A 10,608-nucleotide genomic window follows, 5' to 3' on the forward strand; every position below is an offset into this window, starting at 1 on the left:
GGTCATATTTTCATTAAATTAGAAATTTGGAAAAGCTAGTTGAATTCTGGTAAAGAAGGTGGTGATGATGCCAAAAAACAGGGTAAAAAATAACATCAATTGCCTAGCACATAGCGTTCTCATGGAGTTGTTGATAGAGCCTCAAAAGATTAGTAAATCATGTTATTTTATTTATGAAAATATATAAATATAATTTTGTTGACTAGCAGTGCTGTAGCCATTGTAGGGTACAATCTTATGCATGTCCAAAAGTCCTGTAACTTCAGGCACTGAGCAGCCTGGCTGAGGAATGATGAGGGTTGTAGGGCTTTTTCCTGTCTAACAACGCCTTGGATTGCACCCCTTGAGTGTACAATTGTCCTCCTGAATGTCAAAGCGTCACTCCCATCCCCAAGGCAGCCCACATTACAGCTCCGTATCTAAACTTCATTAAAGAGGGAGCCAAGCAGATCTCTCAGTGGAGAATTTCACAACCTGGGCAGTGCCCATACCTTTCGTCCTGTGAACCACTGATGGCAGGATGTGGAGCAAGTCCTCCTTAATGATCACGACAGCGTGGGAGGAGAGCTTCAAGTGTCCCAGAGCCAAATCGCGCAAGGCTTTCAGTTGACTGAAGGCCAGTAAAACTGGTAGGACCATGGAGCCACATGCACCAGACCCCTGGCTCTGATGACCGTTCTGACTTCAGCATTTTGCACTTAGTTTAGTACCTGAACACCTTTAAAAGATTGTCTCACACAGAGCATGTTCTGTTCTGTTATGGTAGTCTAACTTGGATGTAGTCTAACATGCACATTTGTGTCCAGGTCTGTCTTCTCCAGGAACAGCTATGATTGGTGAACCAGTTCAGGCTGCACAAAAGCATGTTACCCACCAAAATTGCAGCAGGACAAATGAGTGGGGTTTCCAAGCTAAACTAACCAAGTTCCTGAAAATATGTTGATAAAAGACAACTCCCAATACGAAGGTTTGCATTTGAGCTCCTACCTAGCCAGCCTGCTAGACAGCTATGATTATCTGGACCCATTTCAGTCTGGTTTAAGACTGAGTTACGGTGTTGAATCTGCCTTGGTTGCCCTGTGACACATGTGCAGGGAGAGCGACGGGGGAGTGCATCTCTGTTGGTTTTCCTGGACCTCTCAGTTGCTTTCGATACCATCGACCATGGCATCCTTCTGGAGAGGCTGGCAGGATTGGGAGCAGGAGGCACTGCTTGGCAGTGGTTCCACTCCTATCTTGCCCACCTATTCCAGAAGGTGGTGCTGGGGGACTTTGACTCTGCACCATGGCAACTCTGCTATGGAGTACCGCAGGGCTCCAGGTGAGGCAGTGGCTGCCCTGAACCAGTGCCTGACCAAGGTAATGGGCTGGATGAGGGCCAATAAACTGAAGCTCAATTAAGATAAGACAGAGGTCCTGTTGGTAGGCGATTCGAGTTTCCAGGTAAGTGACTTGGGCCCTGCCCTGCATGGGGTTGCACTCCCTCTAAAGGACAGGGTCCGCAGCTTAGGAGTGCTCCTCGATCCGGAGCTGTCCCTGGAAGCCCAGGTGACGGCGGTGGCGAGGAGTGCTTTCAGCTTCGGCTGATCCATCAGTTGCGTCCTTACCTGGAGGAGAACTGCCTAGCAACAGTGACACATGCACTGGTTACTTCCCACTTGCATTACTGTAACGTGCTCTACGTGGGACTGCCCTTGAAGACAGTTTGGATACTTCAGATGGTGCAAAACAGAGCTGCCAGGATGCTGTCGGGGACTGGTTGCTATTCTCACATAACTCCAGTCCTCTATCAGCTCCATTGGCTTCTCATTGAAGTCCGGGCTCAATTCAAGGTGCTGGTTATTACCTATAAAGGCCTAAATGGCTTGGGACCAGGATACCTAAAGGAATGCCTTTTTCCCTATATGCCCTCCCACCCCCTAAGTTCGGCAGTAGAGGCCCTCCTCCGGGAACCCTCTTTGAAACAGGTCAGGAGACAGAGTACTCAGAGGAGAGCTTTCCCTGTGGTGGCACCCCAACTCTGGAATGCACTCCCTAGAGAGGTCCGCCTGGCACCGTCATTATATGGTTTTCGGTGCCAGGTCAAGACCTTTTTATTTGACCAATATTTTAACATTAAGTGATTTTAGTTGTATTAGATTTGTTTAATTTATTTTAAATAGGTTAGTTTTATGCTCAGTTGTGGAATAGCTAATTTATTTTATTTAGGATTTGGAATAATGTTGTAAGTCGTCCACAGACGACAGTGATGGACGGCCTACAAATGTTCTAAATAAATAATAAATAAATAAATATAAGACATTCCTTTGGATTGGATTGTGCTACTATCTTTTTCATCTTGTTAACTTGTCTTGGATCCATCTGCATATTGATTAACATATGTAAAACTGGAAAAATGAAACATAATGTTTTCAGTTGACTACATTCTGATGCCACTCTGGAACAAAATATTTCTCACTGGAAAAGGATAGGATTTCTGATGTGTTCCATTCCTTAGCTGTGTAAGGACAGAAGCTGTGTGTGTACATAATGCTTCCATATTCAGAGTTAATTATGAAGTTTATATGTTCATTTCTAGATGCATAATCAGAGACCACAAATAATTTATCGTAATGTCATTAGGCATTATGCAGCAATGCCATTCCTCTAGCAGAAATTACACTGTGTTAGCATAAGGGACCCTTAGTTGTGTGTTTTAAAATTTGGATATTTATAATGCATAAATATGTAATACAATGACAGGCTGACAATCCAATCCTATATTTGTGGATCTTCAAATAAAACAAGGAAAAAGATGGTAAATTTGCAACGCTTATGTTGTAAGATCTTTAAAATATCTTCTAAGTGAGGATGATATACTAATCAGAATGCTGTTTTTTTTAAATGCACATCAATTCTATTTTTGAAGATAAATGTTGTTTTAATTTAGCTGTTTCATTGGTTTTGGATCATTAAAAAGTTCAAATATCCAGAAACCTTCCTATTACCTGGAGATATATAGTTTGATAATACAGAAGTGAGCTTGAAGGGAATTGATGGAGCTTAATTGGAAATTTATGAAGTAACTGAAAAAACTGTATGAACATCAATCCCAGCTCAAGTCATCAATGTGTGGGGACCTTTGTAATCAGTTCTAACTATAAGGCTTGGGAAGTGGGAATTACCATAAAGGTGTTCCACAAGCACACACCAGATTCCCATATCAATGTTAATTCTTTATAGAAAAACTGTAGTGATGGTGCATTTTGTCACAGATGATGAGTATACACATATTAGTGAGTGTAGCTATGGTGAATATACTTGAAAATAAAAGGTATAATATAAAGAAGCATATAGATAAATAGGATGCATAGAATGTATAAAATATGCCTGTCATGCATGATCATGGACATGCAGTTTTTGTACCAGGAAGTGTTAACCATGTAGGAAAGAGCTGCATGTGAAATAGCTCTGATTATACCATGTGACTGTGGCTTACTCTAGTATATGGATTTTAAATAACCCAGCACTTCTATGAATATCATATGTGTTGCCCATAGTATTCTCTAATAAAATTGCAGGAACATATCTTTAATACACATATGTAAAAAATGTTGATACCGCCTCTGATTGTGAAAAAGCTGCTACAGTCTTCCAAACATTTCAAAAGAACAATATTGTCGCTCCTCTTACGTGCTACCAAGTCATCTCTTACTTATGCTAACCCTATGAATAAATACCCTCATAAACGTCCTGTCTTTCACAGTCCTTTTCAGCTCTTGCAAACTCAAAGCTATGGAACTGATCCATCTGATAAGTCGTCTTCCTCTTTTATTTTTGCCTTCAACTTTTCCTAGCATCACCTTCACTTGAGGTGCCCAAAATACGACAGCCACAGTTTTACCAATTTTGCTTCCAAGGAAAGTTCTAGCTTCATTGATCTAGTACCTCCTTGTTCATCTTTCTATTGCTCCACAGTATTCAGAAAGTTCTCCTCCACTAACTTGTTTTTTTCTTTCATCATTCTTCAATGTCCAGCTTTCACACTCATACATAGTGATTGGGCATATTATAGTGTGGATGATCCTGATCTCCAGTGAAACATCCTTCACTTGATGATCTTTTCTAGTTCCTTCATTGCTGCCCTTCCAAGTCCCAGTCTTCTCCAGATTTCTTTGGCCGCAATCTCCCTTTGATGACTGATCCAAGGTATGCAAAATCTTTCAAAGTTTCAATTTCTCCATTGTTGAATTGTGTAATTCATTGTTGTCATGATTTTTTGTTTTCTTAGTGTTCCATTGCTGTCCTACTTTTGCATTTTCTTCTTACACTTTCATCAAGAGCCATTTCAATCCATTGCTGCTTTCTGCCAATAAGATGGTATCATCTGCATATCTTAATTTTTTGAATAATATACTTTTCCTTTCTTGCACATTTATAAATTAAAATGTAATTTAATTCTCTCCCTCACAAAACTGGATTTGGATTTGTGGTTGGATTCTTTCCCATCACAAAACTAAGGCACTTCTCTGATTTATGCTATCACACAAGTACACACACATCTAAAATCACTCATGATTCAATTATAGGTTATATGTCAAGCACATCTGACTGAAAATGTCATCATCTGTTTTTGAAAACTTATGCTTCCATATATTTTTCTTCATCTATCCTGTAAATGATGGATCTCAAAATATGTTCCCAATCAAATGACTTTTCCCAATTTTCTTAAGCCATATCAATGCCAAGTTACTGCAGGACCTTGCTTAAGTTGAAACTAGAAATGAGTTAAATGCTCTCCAAGGTACTGAAACTGTTTGACTTTAAAACTTAAGTTATTTATGCAGTTCTCAATTTTTATATTAGCACTTGAATCTAATCTTGCATGAAAGAACTGCTCATGATAGAGCATGGCATAGAATTCTAAACAATTTTTGTAGATTAAGATGAATTTTTTAAAAGAGACTTTGGCCTACCTAGTATAGACCTACTGAAATAGATTGGACATAACAAACTTCTCGAATTAATATCCATGCCTCTGTGCTAAGCATGACTCAGTCTGGATCCAATCCACACAATTTTATTCAGTGTTCAATGGCAAAAATTAAAGGTGGTTTGCATATAAAATACATGCCAAAAATGTTAAAACATTCTATGCCAGCTTGTGAATAAAAATTATTTAGCAGTGCTAAAAAGAAATTATAAAGTTTAGATAGCTGTAAATTTCCCCTCTGCAGTATGGTCCAAGAAGCCTTGAAGAAAAATTCTACCATATGCACCAAGTAAGAGATAACAGCACAATACAACCTTCCAAAATGGATGCCCTTCAAATATTGTGGACTTCAACTCCTGTCAAAACCAAAATGGCCAGTACAGATGAATATTAGCATGTTGTCCAAAACCTTTGGAGGGCACCAGATTAGGAAAGGCTGACACAGGATATTAGAAAGTATTTTATCATTCTTCCAGTATCATATGATCTTTTACACAGGAGCTTCTTATAGGGCATTTCTGTTCACATGTATGTTCCACTATGGCTTATTTGGACATTGTCCTGACACCTTGACTCAGAAATACTTTTTGTTCCACATGGCTCTAGCTGAATAGCTGCCAGGAATGCAAAGGCTCAGGAATGCTACAGGAGCTGTGGAAAGCCATACAGTGTACACAACTCTGCCTTCATTTAATTAGACAGTGTATCCTTGAGATTGGGGAACACTTTTGTTCTTTGTACGAAACCATATAAGTGGCTGAGAATTTGAGTGATTGTGGGTCATTCCTTCTGCTTGGATGCCTCTTACTCCAGTGTCTTTCAGCTCTTAGAATATATCTGGGGTTAGATTGTCTTCTATCACAAGTTCTTATTAGTGCAATTCTCTTTTCTGCTTTGGTGCTAAACCCATGCTTCCTGAGCCAAGGTTCCCCCCTTTCCTTCCTCTCCATTGCCTTACTTGCTGTCTTTGCCTAGGCCAACCATCTCCAGTATGGTGCAGTTTGGGTGTTTTGAATGTCAGCTCCCTTCAGCCTCAGCCGGCATGGCCAATAGCAGGCACTGCTGACCCAGAGATGCCTTATGCACCAAACAGTATCTTTTTCATACTCTGGCAAAGAGCCTGTTGATCCCCAAACCACACTTGTGAGATCATGCATGCCCTCTGTGAATTTTTCAGGGCATATGGACAAGAAGTATGCTTTAGTATTGGGAAGTGGCTATTAAAAAGGTTTCAGTGAATCCACAATCTTCTGACTTTTACTGGAACCTCTAAGGAGAATCATCAGATGGTGAGGTGTCCTATCTAAATCCGTTTTTTAACAGAAAGAACCCCCAATCGCTTCTGTTTTGTCTCCCCATTCTTGTTTACCAGAGACCCTTCTTTTTGGCACTTCATTCTAATGAAAACTTGGCTTGAGGCTATTGCCTCATTTTTTATAAAGTGGAACTGAGCTGAAAAAAATTGAGGGTAGTTTGTCTCCACAGCACTGCATTTTATAACCTTTTCCAAGCAATTTGGAAGCAGCTATACCCCATTCAAGTAAGAACATATATAAGTCCATTGTGTGCTCACCATACCTCTGGTTAAAGACCCCCATACATCCATGTTGTATGTTACACCTGTACTTAAGACAGTTGTATGTATGTGTGATTTATGGCATTTTACATGAGGTATTTATCATGTACTCATTACTCCCTAATCATGGTGAGTTCTTTATTTTTTATTATAATATTTAGATTCCACCTTTTCCCTTCAAGGAACTCAAGGTGGTTTACATAATTCTCCTCCTCCTCTTAATCTCATCCTCATGACAATAACCCTGTGAGGTAGGTTGGGCAGAGAGTCTGTGAAAGTCACCCAGTTGGCTCTATGGCTGAGTGGGGACTAGAACCCAGATCTCCTGAGTCCCAGTCCTGCATTCTTATCCTCTACACCATATGATGATGACATGACTTTCCAGTTTCATTTCCGTGTCTAACCAGCACGTTTGACAAGCTTTTCTGAAGCAGGCAATATGCAGGATTTAATTGAGAAAGTGTGGTTTTCCATTATGTTTGTTAATCCACTACATCTAAATGACATCTAAATATTATATAGTGGAAAAGCAGGGAAGGAAATGTGCCATATAGTGCTCAGATCTCACTTCTGTAATGAAATCAGAACTGGATACAGTGGATTAATAGCTGATTAACTGCCTCATGTAGTATAGCTGAGAGTCAGTGTTTTGTAGTGGCTATAGTATTTAACTGGGTTTTGCAGACCCAAATTCAAATTCCTGCTTAGCCACAAAATTATTTTGCTAATTTTGGACTAGTACTGAATCTTGGCCTAACCTGCTTCTCAGAGTTGTTGTGAGCTTAAAATGTAGAGAAGAATATGCTTGCTTCGGGGTCCTTAGAAGTTAGAGACAGAATAAACATGTAATGACTAAACAAACAAACAGCAATGAGTGGGCAAGCAATGCTACAGGAGATAGCTTTTGTGATAATTTTTTACATGATAATTATGCTGTGATAAATGATCTTATTCCTTCTGCTCATGATTGATTCCTACTGAAATGAATGTGACTAGCTATTCACAACTCGTTTCAACTGGACCTAGTCACACTTAGCTTTATCTGGTCCAGGCCCCAGTGAATATGTATCCGGTAAATGTGTACAGGTGCCAATTACTTCAAAGGCCACAAACTACATGGAACAAAAGGAGATGACTGTTATCTATTATTGCAGTGTAGAATTGCTCGAAGAACACATAGTTATAGGCAGCAGCACAAAGAAAAAAATCACTTGCAACCAACAATAATATTGTATTAACAAGCTGATTATACTAAATATTTTTGTTAGAGATGATTCTGGTCATATTAAGATACCTCAAACTAAGTATCATTACATTACATTGCTTTACATTCCCACTTTTTCCACTCTTGTAAGGAATGCAAGAAAGCTTACATAGTTTTCCTCCTCTCCATTTTATTCTCACAACAATCCAGTAAGTGACTGATTCAGAGTAACCCAGTGAGTTTCATGGCTGAATGGGGAGTAGAACCCAGATCTTCCCAAGTCCCTGTCCAACAGACTAACTACTACACCACACTCGCTTGCAGAATTACATTTAAAACGTAAGACCTTAAACAACTGCATTCTTTTAAAATATAAAGCTACAGCTCTTATTAGAGTACAGTTCTAAAATATCTGGCTATTCTTCAAGTGACAAATTATAAGGTCAAATGATCATAAAGTGTCAAAATAAACAGTGGAGTGATGGAAAAGAAATAAATGTACAGTTGATGAGCTCAGAATAAACAGTATTGCTAAAAACACAAATTTAGAAGTTTTCTCCAGTTTAATTACAGGATTGGACACCTGGCAAGCAAACTAGAGAGGAAGGATGAATTTAATCAACAAGAAATTATCTGCTTGCTTCATCATCAGGAGCAGTTAACAAAGTGAAAAGACATATTTCTGGCCTGGAAGACACATGAGTTCATCATAAAATTAAGTATAATCAGGCCAAAGTGCAATCAAGACATCTATTATAATCAGATGATAAAGACAATATGTGTCCTATCAAAAAAACTCAACTACTGTCCTTTCAAAACAAACAAGACACCAGATATCACATCCCCTTGCAAGAACAATTCTTTTATGTACTAAAACAAATAAAAAGCAAAAATGTAACAAATTGGCTGGGCCAGAATAAATAAGCAAGTATCTCAAAACAAATACTTATCCACTCAAACCAAGTTTTTTTTCCCTTTTGCTTTGAAAATGATACAAAATTTGCTTCTATTGAAAATGATGCTTGAATACTGTCATTTTCCTTTATCTTTTCATTTTTCCTTTGCTGTGCTTCTTTGATAGAGTACCTCTATAAATTCTAATTCAACATTCCAAAATTAAAGTACATTTGGAACACGATGAAAAATACACTTAAGGGTTGTGATGTGCTAGGGTACATTTCTGGCCAACCTAGTTGTTTAGTTAAAACTGAATGAGACACTGGAAACTGCCCAAAAATTCTATTGTTCCATGAAAATTAGAACAGTTTAGATTTTGTTTTATATTTCTAAGCAACAGATCTCTCTCTCTCTCTCTCTCTCTCTCTCTCTCTCTCTCTCTCTCTCTCTGTGTGTGTGTGAGAGAGAGAGAGAAAGGGAGGGGGGAGAGGGAGAGAGAGGGGGGGTCAGCAATTTAAGCAACAATTAACAGCATAGTCAAAGCACTTATGTTGTTATTAGTCGCGAAGTCATGCCTGACCCATCGCGACCCCATGGACAACATTCCTCCAGGCCTTCCTGTCTTCCACTATCTCCTGGAGTCCACTCCAGCTCACGCCGACTGCTTCAGTGACTCCAACTAGCCACCTCATCCTCTGCCATCCCCTTCTTCTTTTGCCATCTATTGCTCCCAACATTAGGCTCTCCTCCAAGGAGTCTTTCCTTCTCATTATGTGGCCAAAGTATTTGAGCTTCATCTTCACTATCTGGCCTTCTAAAGAGCAGTCAGGGTTGATCTTCTCTAGGACTGACCAGTTTGATTGCCTTGTGGTCCAGGGGACTCGCCGGAGTCTCCTCCAGAACCACAATTCAAAGGCCTCAATTCTTCGGCGCTCAGCCTTCCTTATGGTCCAGCTTTCATAGCCATACATTGCAACTGGGAAAACCATAGCCTTGACTATATGCACTTTTGTTGGCAGGGTGATGTCTCTGCTTTTTAGTATGCTGTCTAGATTTGCCATAGCTTTCCTCCCAAGGAGCTAGCGTCCTTTAATTTCTTGGGTGCCATCACCATCTGTGGTGATCTTGGAGCCCAGGAAAATAAAATCTGTCACTACCTCCATTTCTTCCCCATCTATTTGCCAGGAAGTGAGAGGACTGGATGCCATGATCTTAGTTTTCTTAACGTTGAGTTTCAAGCCAACTTTTGCACTCTCCTCCTTCACCCGCATCAAGAGGCTATTTAGTTCCTATTCACTTTCTGCCATTAGAGTGGTATCATCTGCATATCTCAGGTTGTTGATATTTCTCCCAGCAGTCTTAATTCCAACTGCTGATTCATCTAGCCCTGCCTTTCTCATGATGTGCTCCGCATATAAGTTAAATAGACAGGGCGACAGTACACGGCCTTGCCGAACTCCTTTCTCAATTTTGAACCAATCAGTGGTTCCGTGTCCATTTCTCACTGTTGCTTCTTGACCCACATATAGGTTCCTCAAGAGACAAATAAGATGGTCCAGTACTCCCATCTCTTTAAGAAATTGCCACAATTTGTTGTGATCCACACAATCAAAGGCTTTAGCATAGTCAATGAAGCAGAACTAGATGTTTTTCTGGAACTCCCTAGCTTTCTCCATGATCCAGTGTATGTTGGCAATATGATCTCTAGTTCCTCTCCCTCTTCGAAATCCTGCCTGTACTTCTGGTAGTTCTCAGTCCACATACTGCTGGAGACTAGCTTGTAGGATTTTGAGCATAACTTTGCTAGCTTGTGAAATGAGTGCAATGGTGCAGTAGTTTGAACTTTCTTTGGCATTGCCCTTCTTTGGGATCGGAATGTAAACTGACCTTTTCCAATCCTGCTGCCACTGTTGAGTTTTCCAAATTTGCTGGCATATTGAGTGTAGCACTTTTACTGCG

The sequence above is a fragment of the Varanus komodoensis genome, unplaced genomic scaffold, assembly GCF_004798865.1.
Source record: "Varanus komodoensis strain SLA01 unplaced genomic scaffold, ASM479886v1 scaffold1, whole genome shotgun sequence".
Lineage (NCBI taxonomy): Eukaryota > Metazoa > Chordata > Lepidosauria > Squamata > Varanidae > Varanus > Varanus komodoensis.